This window comes from Ambystoma mexicanum, chromosome 1q (genome assembly GCF_040938575.1).
Source record: "Ambystoma mexicanum isolate Mex_15411 chromosome 1q, UKY_AmexF1_1, whole genome shotgun sequence".
Classification (NCBI taxonomy): Eukaryota; Metazoa; Chordata; class Amphibia; order Caudata; family Ambystomatidae; genus Ambystoma; species Ambystoma mexicanum.
The window spans coordinates 377817160-377836463 of record NC_090922.1 but is presented as its reverse complement, the minus strand read 5'-3'; positions in this window follow the sequence as shown (position 1 = coordinate 377836463).

The window sequence follows — 19304 nt, the reverse complement described above, 5'->3', positions numbered from 1 at the left end:
TTTTAAGAACAGGTTTATTTGCGGGGGAATGTGGTTGCACAATTTCTTTTTATTTTACTTTCTACACAGTACAACATTTTCATTAGCCCAATTGTCTGTATTATTAAAGTCAATTATGTATGGAATAACAAAACCCTTGAAATTCAAGGAAAACATTTTAGTTGCAGGGACGTTAAGGTGAGAACTTAAAAAGACGATGTGTATTTTAAGAGTCGTAGTGACGCTTAGTGAGCCCAGATTGATCGTCATGGGTTAGCATGGGCATTAAATGTTCCAGTCTATATGCTAATATTTTTGTGAATATTTTTTCATTTGAATTAATTCGAGGAAATAGGTTGATCTTTTATAATCAACATGGGATATTTGTCAGGTTTGGGGAGACCTATTAGTAGGGCTTCACCAAACAGTCCTATACTGTTCCATTTCTTTGAATTGAGAGTATAATTCAAAATGTTTAGGAGGTAATGTTTCAGTAAAAGTCAGCGAGGAAGCTGTCAGGCCCAGGTGCTTTCCCTGTTTTAAGATCTTGGGTGGCTTTTTTTTTATTTCACATAGTGTAATAGGGTCATCTAGGGAATTGTGTCAATTGGCTCTGAAGAAATATTACTGTACTTTGATAGATTGCTTTATTTTAGTATTATCAATGGATTGGTCGGAGGTATATAATTCGGAATTGAAAATGAAAAAGTCTTTAACCATCTCTGACTTTAGCAATTTGAATCAGATATGGAGGTAATTGCGAACCTTTTTCATGTGCTTCAAATAGGAGGCTAAGTGTTTACCTGCTTTGTTTGATCTACCCTAATACTTAGCTTTAACCTGAGGAGGGACCTGAAAGCTTGTATTGTGCATTTTATTAAATCCTCTATTCTTAGCCATTAGGTCTTTTAGCGTATTATCAGAGGTGTTATTATAAAACAATGTTTCAATTTTGATACATTAAGTAATTCATCAGAATATTTATCAATTTTTAGCAACAAATTCAATAACAAAGCTTCTAAATGAAGCTTTGAAAGTGTGCCAATTATTATGAATTGATGTGTTCTTCGCAAGATTATTGTTTAAATAAGCGAAAATAAAGTTGTTGGCTTTATGAATACATTTTGGGTCTTCAGGAAATAGGAGTTAAGTTTCCATCTGTTTGATTGCCAATATTGGGTTTCCACTCAAATGTGGAGCAACCTAGAGTATGGTATGGCTGATGTTAGTGGAGAATTTACAAAAATATAGGCACGCCTTGAGAAAGACAAATGTGAAAGAGAGAAAACATGTTATTCTTTTAGATCAGATAACAGAAATGCCTTGAATCAAAACATATCTTTATCAAACTTAAAGTTCAGATTTAGAATTGATAAATTTGGCACTCGATTTACGATCAAGTACAAAGTCACATAACTTGTTGCAATCTCCTCAGATGGTAGTACAGTCAAAATATGTATCAATCTGTTTTTCATTTAAATTACTCCAAAAGAGAGGGTTATGAGCAGTCGGGCTATACATATTGGCAATGGTAACAGGAATATTATTAATAGGAACTTCAATGATAATCCAATGATCATCCGTGTCTTTCTCTTCTCTAATCAGTTGGAAGGTCAATCTTTTAGCAATCAGAATAGCGACTTCACCTTTCTTATGATGAGCTTGTGAAAAGAAGACATGACCTACGGAAGATTTTTTAAGTATTAAGTTCCTTGTTTCTGAGTTTTGATGTGATTCTTCTATACATACAATGTCCATTTAGAATCTAGTAAAATGTGTAAGGATATTTTAAAAGATTACAAAGTAGTGATCAATATAGGTAATTTTTAATTTGTTTACCAGTCTCTGTAAGGGATCTTATATATAAATAATGGCCCAAACAATATAGTCAGCTGTAACAAATATGGAACAAAGAGGGGAACCACAAAAGGAAGGCAGTCAAGTAGAAAAATGATGGATACGTCATGAATAAAGAGGTGTAAAGAGTGTACAGGAAAGATGGAATAAGAAAATAAGGAATAAAAGAACTGGTTGAGATCATAAGGTAAAACAAAAAACCCTAAAAAAGGTGAGCGAGAAAATAAAAAGTTCCATCACATATCTTGGGACAGACAGGAGAAACAAAAAAAGTGGCTACACCAACTCCAGTCCATCACTGACCTTTAAGAAAAATAAGAAATATCAAATCAATACAAAAGTGCCAATAGAACAGTAGTTTAAGTATGAAAGAGACACTGGAGGACAATAGATGGGCCCGATTCATAGAATCCAGCGCATAAGCAGCGCAAGCGCTGAGCACCAGGAAGGAGTGTGCGCCACGCGTGCAATTAACAGCAAGTAGCACCAGTAATGCCCCCAACACCGCCCCGTGTGCAGGAAAAAGCCAGTGAAATGGCCAATATGGCGCAAGGCCCTACGCCATCCTTGGCCCAGCATACAGTCCCCCTCCATCGTAATTGTGTGAAAAATTCGGAGTGAACCCTGCTTGCACCAGCCAAATCGTGTGGAAAGGGCTGCGCGCACCCCTGCGAAATTGCGTACTCCGCTCCTGCCGGCAAAATCGTGTGTAAAGTGCAGCGCGTACCCCTCCGAAATCACGTCCCCCATTCGCGCCTGCCAAAGCGCATGTAAAGGGCTCCACGTACCCCTGCAAAAGCGCTTACCCCGCTCGCGCCAGCAAAATCTCATGCAAAAACCTGCGTGTGCCCCATCTGCACCCCATGAAATCGCATACCCCGCTCACACCAGCCAAATCACGTGTAAAGGTCTGCACGTACCCCCACACAATCATGTACCCCGTTCGCGCCAGCAACATCGCATGTAAAGGGCCACACCTACCTCTGTGAAATCGCATACCCCGCTCGTGCCAGCCAAATCGCGTGTAAAGGGACGCACGTACCCCTGCGAAATTACATACCCTGCTTGCACCAGCCAAATCACATCGAAAGGGCTGCACATACTGCCATCAGCCGAGAACACACCCTGCAGGCAGCCCACACCACAAGGGACCCCCCATCACCCGCGACCATGCCTCACAGGCAGCTCACACCATAAGGGACCCCCATCACCCGTGACCATACCCCACAGGCAGCCACACCACAACGGACCCCCCAACACCTGTGACCATACCCACAGTCAGCCCGCACCATAAGGGACCCCATCACACATAACCATACCCTGCAGGCAGCCCACATGACAAGGGAACCCCATCACCTGTGACCATTCCTGCAGGCAGCCCACACCACAAGGGACCCCCCATCACATGTGACCACACCCGCAGGCACCCCACAGCACAAGGGACCACCATCACCAGTGACCATACCGCAGGCAGCCCACCCGTGACCATACCCTGCAGGCAGCCCACACCACAAGTGACCCCCATCACCCGTGACCATACCCCACAGGCAGCCCACACCACAAGGGACCCCCAACACCCATGACCATACCCACAGGCAGCCCACACCACAAGGGGCCCCCATCACACATAACCATACCCTGCAGGCAGCCCACACGACAAGGGAACCCCCATCACCTGTGACCATTCCCCGCAGGCAGCCCACACCACAAGGGATGCCCCCATCACATGTGACCACACTCGCAGACAGCTCACAGCACAAGGGACCCCCATCACTCATGACGATACCGCAGGCAGCCCATACCACAAGGGACCCCCCATCACATGTGACCATTCCCACAGGCAGCCCACACCACAAGGAACCCCCATCACACGTGACCATACCCGCAAGCAGCCCACACCACAAGGGACAACCCATCACCCGTGACCATATCCCGCAGGCAGCCCGCACCATAAGGGATCCCCCATCACCCGTGACCATGCCCGCAGGCAGGCCCCAACTCATGTCCCCCCGACCCCACAAGTGAAGGCAACCTGCAGGCAGGCCCCAACTCATGTCCCCCCACCAGTGATGAAAACCTGCAGGCAGGCCCTGACTCATGTCCCCCCACACCCCACCAGTGACAGCAACCTGCATGCAGGCCCCGACTCATGACCCCCCACATTTGCACACCATGCAATCATATAGCACATGTCCTCCAAAATCCCAACACATGCTGCACCCACACGGTGCACCTCAACACTCATCCATTGTTCCTGCTCCCCATTACATGCCCCATGGCATGGGAATCACAAACTCACACATGCATGCACATTTGCACACACATGAACAACATTGCTCAACAGCAGGGACATGTAATACAGACAAGGAAGATTGAAACATGCACCAAACCATTGGGAGCAGACACCACTTGTACTCCAACATATAAAAATGTAATAATGATCCAGAATCAAAATGAAACACATACAAATCAACCAGTGAAAATATGATCATACAAAATAAAAATGAAATGCAAATCTGGAAAATAAAATAGTGATGGAAAAATGAAAGAATCCAAATAGTGGTCCATGTCCATTGACGCATATGAAAATTCAAAGAAAAATCTTAATAAAACCATTGCTCCATGGAAAATAATAAATGTGATGAAAAACGACACGTTCCAAACTACATACAAAGGTCACTGGTCCATGATCCCCAAAAATGCAAGAACATCCTAAAAGTACTATAAAAAGAACTATATATGAGATGTGGAGCAAAGACCATGAAATCCAAATAAAAAAAAAGGAAACCTAACCCTAATGAACTAAATACAAAGGCAGCAGGCTAGTCCTACGACTCACCATTTCCCCCAAGAGTTTTGGCCAGGGCATCATCGAACTCTGCGTCTATTTCCCTGAGGCGAGCCTCTGCTCTCGCCTCAAGGGCCCGCAGGGACACTAATGTGCTCCTCTCAAACTCCCCTCGAGACTCCTTGAGGAACTTGTCCCGTTTCTCAGAGCAACGAAGAGTGTTCTCCACCCTGGCGATGGTGAGTCGTGCCCCCTGTGCCCGCTGCCACTCTGATTTGCTGGCCTATTCGCTGCAAGATGGAAGACATCCTTGTGTCAGGGTCCACGTTTCCCTGCTGCCCGATGGCCGATACCTGCCCCCCTGATGTGAAGGGTCCCGAGCCCTGTCGCCTCCCACATATAGCCTGCTGCCGCTGCCAAAAAGCCTGGTGCCTGTGCCTCTGGGACAGCCTCCAGGATGATGACAACCCCCGGGGCTGTCGTGCACGTGTTCTGCTGCTTGGTGCCTGCACTACCTCCATTGCCATTGGTCCTGTTGCTGCGGTGACCACATCTGCTGATCCTCCTTCAACTCCCGACTATGGCAGGGATGTGGTCTCCACCAGACCGGCCGCCGTGGTTGGGACAAGTACACAGGGGGCCCTGGTGGTATCTGGGCCGGAAGACGGCAGGGAGGAAAACTGGCACACAGTGGAGGAAGAGGAATAGGGGGGTCAAGCAGTGGACAGCAAACGTAAGAAATGTGTGACTATGAGCTGAGCTAGCCAGTTCATGAATCGACAGACCTCATTGTGATGATGTGCAAGCTCCTGATTGGAAGCCTGCATATAAACACGAATGGCACCTGTACGCCTCGCAATAACGGCTAGCATCGGCTCAACCCTGTCATGAATTGCTTCATCCACAGGTAGTGGAAGACCTGTTTCCATGGATGCATCTGCTACCTGCGGACGGGTCCAGCCTGAGGCATGCCCACAGGTGCATTCTGATGCAGTCGGAGAGTCAGGGACAAGGTCAGTCACAGGCCCCTCCACAGTGACCTGCACTGCCTCCAGCCCCTGATCCTGGACTGCAACAGTCACACCTACCTCATCACCCCCGCCGGGCCCCATGTGCTGGGCTGATGTGGCTTTCTCCTCCACCTCGTCCACCACCAACCTGGATGACTCCCCACTGTCTTCCAGTTCAGATTGCCCCTGTGTGGTCTCACCTGTCTCTCCCGCTGCCGAGGAGCCCACAACTGACTTCACCCTCTTGGGCCTTCCCTCACCAGCTGCGGCCATTGTTGTGGACGCGGCACAAGTCTCATCGGTCCCGGAATATGTTGGTACCTGGGAGGCATCCCTGCTGCGGTGCTCCACAGCGCAAACTTCGCCCTCTTCCTCCATCATCACTCTGGATAGCAAGACATTGAACACAAGCATCAGAGTACCGAACAAATGTCTGCTTTACACAAAGCAAATGCACATGAGTGGCACTGTCAAACATCACAACCATCATCACCCTCCCCAACACACAGGTCAGTGCAAGCAACACACATGCACAAACATGCATGCCATGTGCAACAAACATTCACATCCATGTACAAGGCACTGAGGGCACATCAGAGGAGGGGCTGAACCTCACATGAATCATAGTACATGCATATCACATACACACACATCACTTGACAGTCATGCATAAGGCCATGTAGACTTCCCGTTACATTGCACTTGGGCACAACTGGGCCACATGAGTCAATCACACATTGAGATGCTCATGTGGCATGCATCCATGGAGTTAGACAGTCACACACTCACTACTCAGACAACGCACATGTACACCATGCATGTCCATGATGGGGACATAAGCAACCATGTATCACACCTCTTGCATGTCCCAGTGCAGAAAGAGGTATGCAAACATGTGCACTTCGTTACATGCCGGTGCGCATCACGCATTGCAACACAGACACCATTGATGTGGGACACGCTTGAATGGACTCACATGCAGCACTGTCAGGGACATGCACACAGACATCTGTGCAGGAGGCATGCCAGACATGAGGCCAAGGTGCACACTCCAGCCACATGTCAACATACACATGCACTATGGTGGACAAGAACACATGAACACTTACCAGTCGACTCCAGTGGTGGACAAGAACACATGAACAATTACCAGTAGACTCCAGACGGAACACCAAATCTAAGACCTGGGCGTACAGCGCTGGGTTGATGCGCTCTAGAACCTGGATCTCATCGTTGGTCAACCGGCCCCGGCGCCTCACTCCATCATCACCAGACTTGAGGAGGTGCTGGGCCTTGTTGAGGGTCCTGGACCTGAAGTCTTCCCAGCGCTTAAGGACATGTTGGTAGTCACAGGGTGCCACCCCCTCTGTGTTGATGGAACCTACAATGTCCGCCCAGATCTTACTCCGTCCTTCTTTGTCAAGTCACAATGGTCCAGGGAACAAGGCATCATAATGCCCCAGGACTTGCTCCACTAGGATGCCAACTTCCCTAGGAGAGAAGCTGATAGCCCTCTGTCTCTCTGCGTGGGGATTGCCACTTGCCTCAGATGGTGTAGGGTAGGACATGGCAACCCCCGAGGCAGGTGTGGGTGGGCAAGGCATTCCTGGGGCTGGGCTGTGGAGCGGTGGTATGGCAGTCGGGAGTCTTCAGGATCAGCAGAGGTGGTCACAACAACAGGCTCCCTGGCTATCGATTCAGTGCAGGCACCAAAATGCAGGGCACGTGGGCAGCAGGCACACAGAGTGGGCTGGCAGCAGCAGATGGCTTGTAGGAGGCAGCTTGGGGCATTTGGAGGCAGGTAAATGGCCTTGTGGGCAGTAGCTTGGGTCTTCTGTGTGCTTTCGCGTGGCCAGGCGGATGCAGAGTGACTCCGCAAGTGCGGAAACAGCGTGTTAGTGTGTAGTCAGAGGAAAGACCCTAAGCGCGTAAGTTACGTGACGTGCGCTGGACGTTGGGCATTGCCGTTCAGTATGGGTTAAAGTACCGCGCAGGAAAACAGTGCAATGTACGTGCTTTTCCTGGAGACCGACGTGTGAGATTAATATTTTTGTGGGTTCACACACAAATTGTTCACTACTGTGGCAGTGCGTACTTCTTGTTTTGGTGGGGGAGTTGCCTACATGCACACACGCATGTGTTTTTCTTCATTTTTCCAGGCAGACGGTGAGTCACGCACAGATTTTTTCCAATGTGGTTGGCCCTGTGTGTCGTGTACCCAATTTTCGTGATCATAGTAGCCTACGTGTTACCCCATGTACACATTTTTAGTGTTTCTTGGTGCCAGAGCACACTGTGGGATGTTTTTCCATCGCATGCAGGCTACCGAGGGGTCGCGTGCACATTTCTTTTTGTTTTTGGGGTGCCTGAGCATTGCGTGACCTGTTATTTTTTCCCCAGGTGTCACATACAGCCTTGCTGGAGCACAGTGGTATGTTTTCCATCACGTACCTTGCCACCTCACTCCAATTGCCCAGGACAATTGTTGTCTGCACCTCCCAATGCACTAGTACATCAGTGCCATGACTGGGAGGGCAACAAGTGGTAAGGGAGGAAAAGCTGGGCGACCTCCCACAGGTGGCCGCAGTGGGCGAGGTGGCCAGGCTGGCCAAGGTGGGCGAGGTGGCCAGGCTTGCCAAGGTGGACGACATGGGCAAGGTGGACAAGGGGGGTGACATGGCCAGGGTGGTGCATAAGGGCAAGGTGTCCAGGCCCATGCAGGGATAGCCATGCCTCCTACCCAAGCGGAACAGGGAGATGCAGATGCTGCTGACATCCACAGCACCCATCAGACCCGACAAGCAGTGCCATCTGCTGTCCTGCGCAGCCAGGGTGTGGAAGCTGCAGGGGCAGCTGCGGCTACCACCACCCAGGCTCAGGGTCAGCCAGCCCGGAATGCAGTGGTCCCGGAACAGCCAATGGCAGATTTCCATGTCTGGAAGGCCAAGCCATGTGTGGTGCAAGTTGCTGTCACCAGGACACATGGATCTGGAGCAGCAGTGTCATCTGCGGTCCTGAGCAGCCAGGGTGTGGAAGCTGCAGGGGCAGCTGCGGCTACCACCACCCAGGCTCAGGGTCAGCCAGCCCGGAATGCAGTGGTCCCGCAACAGCCAATGGCAGATTTCCATGTCTGGAAGGCCAAGCCATGTGTGGTGCAAGTTGCTGTCACCAGGACACATGGATCTGGAGCAGCAGTGTCATCTGCGGTCCTGAGCAGCCAGGGTGTGGAAGCTGCAGGGGCAGCTGCAGCTACCACCACCCCTGCTCTGGGTCACCCAGCCAGGACTGGATTGGTCCCGGATCTTGTCACCAAGGCAGATGCAGCGCAGGGTCCTGGCAACAGCACCCAGCTGCCAATACCTGCAGTCTGACCTTCAGCCCCTACTGACCAGAGTGGCAAGCCACTCAGGGTCCGCACCACCTCGCAAGATTAAGAAGCGTGCTCCAGTGGTACGGGTTGGTACCCCAGACACGGCTCAGGAGTCCCACACATCAAGGAAGAGGAGTTTCTGTGTTGAGGAACTGGACACATTTGTGGACTACGTGAGGGATCACGGCTGTGACATGGTAGTGCGGACAGGAAGCACACATATACCTGCTCAGCATAGGGCCCACTGGCAGTGCCTCACGGACCATATCAGTGCCTTCGGACATGAGAGGCGCATAGCAGATGATGTTGTTAAGCATTGGAATGACCTCTGACACCGAGCGAAAGACAAGCTGGCTGCAATTTTTGCCTCTACTCTGGTGACTGGCAGTGGGACACCACCAGAGGACGAATAGCTCAAAGCACATGAGGAGAGTGCTGGTGATTTCATCGCAGTGGAGCAGGTCCAAGGTGTGGGAGACCTGCCAAATGATGAAACAATGTCCAGTGAGTGGTGATGCGTGTGTGTCCAGGCCATGTGTATGTTGCTTGGGTGATGTGTTATGATTGTCTGCCAGTTCAGGCTACATTGACATGACTGCCATATGTGACCCACGTGATGTTGGACTGATACATGCTTGTTGCCATGCAGACTTCATACAAACCATGTCCTGCACATGGAGGCAATCCTCATCACCACACCTGCTCCCTCCTTCTATGACAATCTCTGTGCAGCCTCTCTTTGCCATATTCTTGCTCCAACCTATGGTCGTGGATACCCTGTGATGATCTTCCACTCAACACTTACCTTCTATCGTCACATGACTGACGTCTCTGTGACATCACCCTGCCAGCTTTTCCTCCTCCGAGGCATTATTCCTTACCTCTCCATCCCCCAGCATCTCACTGTCTCCATGGGAATGGTGATTCCGATGGCGGACTACTGCAACGGGCTGCACCCAAATTTCTGTGAATATACACTCTGCAACTCTGCCAGACCTGGACTGTGTGGAACGTCCTTTGGCCTTGACGCAGGGTATCTCGCTCAGACTGTGCAGATGGAACAGACTCACAGTGGCTATGAGTGTTCATTCCTGTGCATTCCCAGCAAGTCCATATGGATCCTGGGCAAGCAATTAATTCCACTCCATCTTCAGTATTTGCTTCCTTCTCATGGTATTTGATCATCCCTTTCCTGCTCACTCAGGGTCAGTTGCTCCTCATGGCCATTAGTTTGGGGTTCTCGTCCATGTCGAGCGGAAGCATCCCTCTGGTACAGCCTCCCTGCCTCTCTGCAACTGCTGTTGTTGCTTCTCCGGGTCTGGGGGCACTTCTGATGCTTCCTCATGTGTTGTGCTTACTGTCCTCCTCTCCCCTGCTGTAGTCCCAGATGACTGAAAGAATGCAATTGACACCTGCCCACACTGTCTGCTACAACACGGTACTCTGAGCATTTATTTTGAGCCATGCACTGCCTCCAAGCCATCCCCCCCCTTGGGAGTGGGGTTTACTGTATCCCTACAACCCACTACCAACACTTAAAACAGTATGACTGCACTTGCCATTATACTGCCATCAGTCCACAACATTCACAATTCTGCCTGTGTGTTCTCAATGATAGTTGAGGCCGTACATATGTACTGCACTGCACCCACACACTTCTGAACCCTGTTCTCCCCTTCCACATGCCTGCAATCCTAGTGTTGTTGCAGCCTGTGACACACGTGTGTTTTATCATAGTAATTTCAATGAAATGTCAAATGACATGCATTGTACATGGCTCATGGACAGTAGTATTGAGCTTCCATCTGGGTCTGGTTGACAGTTCGGGCATGGCTATGCTACGTGCCATCTGTGTGTTGGCATCTGTCATGTTTGTGGAAGGACTATGCTAATCATTTGCTTTTGTGTGATGCAGGTGCTATGCACCATGTAGTACATGCCATTTCACACTCATCCATGTCTTCTTTCAGGCTTTCCTTCCATTTCATCGACACTGCATGCCTGAGTTTGTGTCATGGGTGAGATGGCTGGTTCATGTGTTGGCTGTCAACATTGTGATACCTATGTGCATGGCCTATGCTGTTAACATATGTGTTCATGTCTTGGTTTGATTTTCTGCAGGTGATGAGGCACTGGATGCAGTGGAGGAGGATGTGGAGGAAGAGGAGAAGGTCAGAGCCCCAACCAGGAACCAGTGGAGGCCGTGGTGTGGTGGGCCATGAAAATCCATTGGTGCTCCAGACCATCCTGGCCAGGGGTGTCTCTGAGTACACCTCTGAGGAGCCCTATGCCTCTGGTGCGGAATCAGACATTGAACCCTCATTGCGGTCGCAGGTGAGTGATTCTGTTGCGGATGCTGTTCTGTCTGACACACCTGCAAGGGGGGGCAGACCCCTCACGGGGCTAGTCAGTGTTGGTACGTCTGTCTATGGTGGTTAGGATGCAGGGTCACTCTCCACACAATTTGCTCCTGTTCCTGGGGCATCTCAGCAAAGGAGGAATGCAGTCCTGCAGCCACAGGCAGGGCCAGAGCAGCAAGGTCCAGGTATCCTTGGGCCCGACAGATGTAGTGTCCGGCAACGCTGTGGCCGTGTGCCACCTAGGAATACTGTGTGGGAGAATTCCAGGTATGCCATTGCACAGCAATAGGGGGCATCATGTGAGATGATGACTCAGGGTATGGAAAGGGTGGCAAATTCCATTATCCCCCTAAAAGGCAGATGGAGCTCCAGCAGCCGGCAGTGCGGTCCACCCCGCTCACACAAGCTGGACATGTTGGCTGCCAACAGGGACCGATAGGCTGAAAGGGGGGCTCTGCGCACAGCCATAGCTGCACAGGCAGAGGCCCAGAGGGATGGCCTGAGGGAAGAGAACACCTCCCTCTGAACTACTCTGGCTGCACTTGAGGTGGCCAGCAGTAGAAGACGGGCAGAACAGCAGATGGAGCAGCTGACACACATCTCTGCTGAACTCCATGCAACCCAGGAGGAGATCTGTGCGTCACGTGAGGCCTTACAGGTGGAACTCCATGCAAAACATGCATGCTTGCTGCCATTGAGGAGCATACTAGGGCTATGCTTAGTCAGCCACCCTTGCCACGCTCACCTTCTAATGTTACACCAGAGGGTGCCGACAGCGGGGAGAGCTCTCCCACTATAAGCTAGCCACGCAGGCCATGAACCCATGGAGGTTTTTTTTTATTCTCAACATCCACACAATTTTTTTGTCTATTTTGCATTCATGTAACAGTGTGTTGCTTTTTGTGGCATTCGTAGGCATCCACTGTGTGTTCCGGCTGGGCCCATGCAGGCTTGTCTTGTGTCTGTGTTTGTGGCTTGGGGTCCAGACACATATGCCACTCCTGCTTCCCCTTTCCATGGGATTGCAAGGAGGGCAGCGTGTGACAGTGACTTACAGAGAGGCATTAGACTTCCATCATTTCTGTGGCCAGTCTGAAGTCCAACCTTTATATGCACCCCTTGTGGGGATTCATGATTGTTTGACCAGTGCATGTTTAGCATGCATTTGGCTTTGGATATTGGTAAATGGTTATTTTGTAATGTTACATCTTCATGTGTTACCTTTTCTGTCTCCATCATTGATACCCTTCATGCTGTATGTGTACCCTGCCCCCTTTAGCTAGCAGAGACCCACTCAAGATGGAAGGGGTCCATGTGGTGGCTTTGTCACATTGAGGCACTTGTGCTATTATGATTGGTCACTGCTGATATTTTCACTGTTGGGTCCTGTGTTTCTTATATGTTATACTGTTAAATGGATGTTCCTGTGTATGGTTTATTTTTATGTGTCAGGGGGAATTTTGTGACCTGTTTACGTTTGTCAAAGTGCACTTTGTGACAGTTGTGTCATGTGTGTGCATTAATTTGTGACTTTTAACATTCCATGGCTTGGTGTGTTGGCCAGGTGACATGGGTTTTGGGAGGGTTTAGGTGACATACCAGTATTTGGATATGCTGTTTTGCATGGGGTTAGTGGCATACTAGATCTTGAATGTGTGCCTTTTGGTCGCACAGGATTGTGTTGGTTTAAGTAGCTAGGGATGCACACAATGTAGCACTTCCAAGGACACATTCTCAGGGTGGTAAGGTTGTGACAGTTGATTGTCCCTTTGTCATCATTGATTGTCACCTGGAATGTGCCAGGCTTGTGTACACTCCGCAGGGGTGGGATTTTAGGTGAAAAATTGTGCCACAAGCTGTGGACGGACAGCCTTGCCACGCGCCCTTCCCCCTCCCATGTGTAGCGGGCGTGCATGTGGTTGGGGATGTGGAGGCAAAACCATGGCCACTCGTACGCCCTGCCACGTTGCAACATTGTGCAGGATACATGCTGCCACAATGATCCTGCACACTATTGGTGGTGGATATAGGAGCTGTCCACCGGAGTGGTCAAGGGAGTGGAAGCGTGACTTTAGCACTCCGAATGTGCGATCCACTATGGCCCTGGTTGCAATATGGGCTGCATTGTATCTTTCCTAGGGTGGTGTGGTGGGGTTCCATATTGGCGTCATCATGTAGCTACTCATGGAGTAGGCACTGTTCCCTGGGGAGGTGATAATGGTTGTCATTAGTTGGGTTTGTCTATTTGTCTGTGTGTGACATGCATGCATGTGCACAGGCATTTGTACTCACCAATGAGCCATGTGTTGCCATGTCGCCCAGCTTGCAGGTCCCAGTTTAGGGGTGACATTCTGAATATGAAACTATCATGGGTGGACCCTGGATGGTTGCCATAGACAGAGGTAATGATTCCCGTGACATCACATACAACCTGCACATTGATGGAATGCCAGTGCTTGCGATTTCGATAGATGTGCTCAGTGGCCCTAGGTGGACGTAGGGCCACATGGGTACAATCAATGGCACCAAGCATTTTGGGGAAGTGTGCCACCCTGTAAAAGTCCTGGACCAAGGCCTGCCTTTATTTGTGTGTTCTGGGCATGTATATGTGCCTGCGGACTGAGGGACGTGCAATCATGATTGCCAACACCTGGTGTAGGCAGCGTGACTGCGTGGGCTGTGAGATGCCCCCAACTATGGCAGTTGTCCGCTGAAATGACCCAGTGGCCAAAAAATGCAGCACATTCAGCACCTTTTCCAAGGGTGGGTAATGTGAGGTCATCCTCCCGCTCAGTGACCAGGTCTAGTATGATATGAGGTGAACATCTATACCTGCCATAGACCTGGTCATCAGTCATCCCAAAAAGGCTGGTCCTGGGTAAAAAAATGTGGGGCCTGGCTATCCTCCTCCTCCTCCTGCCGTGTCCCACGATCGCTGCTGCGTGGAATGGTACATTCATCGTAGCTGTATACGCACGTTTGTTGTTTGCGTGCACTTTTATGCATTGGTTTTGGTGCGCGGGGGTGCTTCCGCCAGCTTTCGCGTGGCATACATGTTTCCGGTTTTGCGCGTCTTTTGCCACGCACCGGTCAGCTCTGTTCGATTCCATGAATAAGTGTTGTTAGCGCGTGTGCGGGCGTTGCGAGGAATTTACTGTAGTGCTTCCCCCGTAATGCCCACATTTCCATGTGCTGTTCCTCATTCCACATGTTCCGCCCCGTTTTTAGGTGTGTGCACTGGACGGTGTGCGACATCGCTGGCCATATCGCGCAAGGCGTTCGTGGTGTCACAGTGAGGTGTTGGACCAGCGCAGATTCAACACAGGCCTCAGGTAAGCCATGCACAATGTGTTCCATGAATATGTAAACAGGCGCTTGTGCACGAAAACGCATGCAAGCGCCCATTTTCGGCGCACATTTATTCCATGAATCACCCCTATAATTGGAGAGCCGTAGAACGAAATATTCATGTAATCAAATGATGAGCTCTATGTTAATTCTTTAAAGTAGTAAGAGCAGTGTCTTCAACACGAGATCAGTGTCCTCAGTGATGGGTTGTTTGAGGTAAATCTAGTTTTATCTTTATGAGCTCTTTAGGGAAATGTAATTGGGAAATACTTTTCCCTATTCTGAATTTCAACAAGGGTAGCTCCACATTTCACCATCCACATTTTAGCAAAGGTTTGAATTTTAACTAGAGCCAAGGGTGTGAGACTAATGTGTGAAACTCAAGCTGTGCCTAGTAGATGTCAGTATTATAACACATAAAGCACAGCCAGCTAATTTGAATTTGCATAACAGGTTGTTATCATTCGCACCACACAACAGTTATAGACTAAATGCAATAAAAAATAAAATTTACATATTAATCCTACTAACATCCCAGGACCTAATAGCCTATTCACTTAATAATATTCAAGGCAATTTAGTCCATTGCTTATGAGTGAAAAACATTAGTGCATTGAGATAAAGTGGTCCATTCCATAAAATGTTAAGGCATTTCAGCTGTGCAAGGGAACTGGAAGTGCAGGAAAATGTGAAATTAGATTGGCTTTGTGCTGAATATGTGACAGGGTTTAGATGTGAGTTGATTTATTTAAACTGGCTACACTGTTCATTTGTAGAGAAGGGGGGTAATAGCGCCAGATGAATATAACATTTTCCTTCAGTGCTGCAGGTTGAATATCTTCAAAAGCATAAAGGAAATTGCATGCTATATAATGTGCTTATTTTTCATGGGGAGGTGATTTGACAGGCAGATGCTTACTACATTTTTATAGGTTTAGATATACGTGAAGGAGGAGGGACAGGGAGATGATAAACATGACTGTCTTGAGGGCTGGTGTTTAGTTCCTGGGCAGGCTCTTTCTCCTGTGTCTTGCCAACAGTGCTGCAGGCTGCCTGTCTTGTGGGCTGTCTCTCCCTCTCCTGGGTTGGCAGTCGTTAGAGGAAGTTGCAGTCTCGAGCACCCCTACATGTAGTTGTCCCAGGGTGGCGCGACAGGCAGAAAGGCTGGGGAAGGACTTTGCGAGTTATTTCGAGGCTGAGACGGGGCGTGATAAGTAGTCTCCTGTCCAGTAGACAAAAAGGGGCATATCGCCACCTGAAGTGGTGAAGGGCTATCCTGACCTTGTGGTCCAAGAATCCAATGACCCCAACAGATCTAGTTAATTATATAATAATTGAGGAGCGTGTAATGTATGAAATACATATTTCACAGGCTGCTGTGATATAGAAATATGTTTGTTTTCTTAAAGTAATTCACAATCTATATTTTACGTGGGTTCCCCATTTATGAAGCAAGTTTTGGTTACGACAAGAGGTTCATTGCTGCCAAGAATAGTGAAAGAAACATTCGAGGCTACAGATAACTGTGCATTAGCCAGCACCAGATGTGTAGTTGAAGCTTATTACTAGAAAAGCTATTTACTGTGTGTGAGCTCTCTAATGAAACTCATTTTATCCATGTTCAAGTATAAATTACTGTAAAAAGTAGCACAGTATAATGCATCTGTTAATGCTTCTCAATTGTAACCTTTCATAAAGCCACAAAAGGAAAGAACAAGTTTGATTCAGAGTTCTCATTATGTGTCTTAATTATTGTGTTAGCACATAGGCTGAGTTCCAACTTGTGGTAAACTCATCTTACTGCAGACCGTAGTTCACATTACCATGTGTAGTCAAAAATAAGGTGAATTGATTATTATGAATTGAGTTTTTCAGAAGTGCCATGCGTGTGTGTGTATATAACTATTTTGTGATGTGACATGATGAATGTATTTTGAAACACAGCCAAAAGGGCATATTGTGGTATTGAACATAAAACACTGCGAGCAGATAAGAGTGTACTGAATCCAGTACTTGCTTACCGTTAGTGATCCTGGAAAAATAGCTCACCAGTATACCAAAAATACCACTATACCATGAAATACCAAAAATACCACTATACAACAAGAATACCACAAGATATCAAAAATATTGCCAAAAGATCTCTACCAGCTCTCTGTAGGTCTACTGGAGGAGAAATGGAGATGCCCAAAGCTTTAGGCATCTTGTTCTTCAGGAATATGACTGGGTCATTGTTCTCTGCTTTTTGTGGGATTCCATCAAAACAAACACTATCTCTTCTATTCCTGTCTTTCAGTATAGTAATATTAATTTCTCATTATAAGATTTTCTGTTGCATATTATCAAGACCATCTACTCTGTCTTCAACCTACAAGATACACTTTTCAGCCTCTACTAAACTTCCAGAGAACATTTTAACGTAATTTCTGAAGGCATGCAAGTCCTCTTGCATAGACATAGTCTCGGGAGGATAGCTCAGGGGCAACGCGCTCGCCTTGGAAGCAAGACGACGCAGAGCAACACAGGTTCAATCCGCGGGTCTGTGCTTAGAAACCTCTGGGTATTAAGCGCATTATAAATAACCAATCATAAGTCTATATCATGTGTGGAAATAGATGAGAGGATACTATTAAATTCCCACAACATTCATTTGTTGTAATCATATTTCTAGAGTCCTTCTTACATTTAGCCAGATTGAGGAGAGGTTCAATGTGAGGGAAGTTATTCTCAACAAAACAGTTGGTAGTAAAGTGGAATAAAGCCTTGAAGCACAATACATGCATTCAAGCAATTTCCTAATTATTAGGTTGTGTTAATCAATGTGAGTGTTGGTTTTGTGTAGCACTTTACACCTGACATTTCCCTTCTATGCCAGTGCTGTTAATGAGGTCACATCATGCGATATCGAGAAGTGGAAGGAGGGTGTGATTCTACTCACTGTCCTTCATTACAGCTTGTAAAGAGTGCTGACCTTTCTTTATAAGTCACTCCCAATGAGCCATGGCATGAAAGAAGAGCGACATGATTATTAATCACATTCCTCACAGATAAGTGAATTATTACGTATCTTCCATTCCAGCTGCATGTTAAACCTCTGTATTAGTGATAGTTACCATTAATATTTGTATGTTATTAAATATTTTCTCTTAGTGAAAGATATCCAAAAATAATTTTTATTTTCAGAGGGAGGGAAGGAACCAAGAAGCCACCTTGTGGGCTCATGGACATACCACATTTTATATTTGGATTTGTAAACACATCACACATGTTGTTTGCTTCAGGGGGCTTACATTTAACATACAGGTACAGGGATATTGACCCGCAAATATGAATCTGTATTACACAGGGATGCACAGAACGAATGTGCTAGCTAAAACAAGGCACACGTGGTCCTTTGGGTGCTGGACTGTTCTTTCCTAAGTGTCTTTAGTGATAAGGTCTCATCTTTCCTAGTGGTGTGTTCGTGGTAGTAGCAAATTGCTGAGGTTAACTCTGGGAATCATTTTGTAGTTCCTTTTACAGGGATCTTTTGACATGGTTCTGATCAGTATTACATTAGTACAGTTTGTTGCATAGCATGGAGCTGTGGGTTCCAATGGAGTTACTCTTAAGGATTATTTACAGGGTAGCAGTTTTAAGCTTTTGTGTGGTTGAAGATTATGGGGTGCTAGCTTATTAGTACTGAACTAATTAGAAAGGTAAAGTGGGCTTGCTTTCCAGGAACTTTTGTGTGTCAGGCAAATTAATGTGAAGGTAATACTCTTGTCAACTTAGATCCATTATAGAGCATATAAGGTTAGTGGGACACGATTGAGGTTGCTAAGGCAAAATTCTACTCTTGCTGCTCTGTATGGAACTAGCTGCTGTTGTATAAGGGGTCACTTTGGTAGCCCCATGTAACTAGCACTGCAATAGTTAAATTTGTTTAGAAATTAAACAGCTCCCACATTGTGGTCTGCCCTAAATTTGGCGGGGGATTTTTTTAAGTGTTTAATTGTAAATGCGAGCTTTAGGTTAGTGTGTTACAATTTTGTCTGAATGACAAAGTGAAGACAAATAATATTCGAAGATTTATTTCACTATTTATTTGTTTTATTGTATTGTTATAAGGCTAAGAAAATAGCCTTTAAAAAATACAAAAGGCAGATGAAAACTATAAAATCCATCATCAAAAGGCAGCAATAAAAATTATCATTACTTTCATAAAAAACAATTCATCAAGGTAACAAGTTAAGATTAGCAATTCCAGTAAAGTATTCACACATGTTATTAACTTTTCATTTCCATAACCCCAACGTAAATCCTAATAATACGTACTAAACACTGCATCATTTTTTTAACATTTCAAAGTTTCAGATCAATTTGTAATGAGTCTAGGAAAACAACAAAAGCCAGTACAATTGGGGTTGTGCATCCCAAAAGACAATCAGACCAAAATATTTCGCAATCACCAATATTATAATTCAAAAGAGATTTCCTAAATAAAGTTTGTGTTTTCCCAAGCAGTGCACAACAATTGAGTAAGAAGTGTTTTAATGTTTCTTTAGTTCCTAGCCTAGTACAAAATCTACAAAAGACCCTTTCAGGTGACA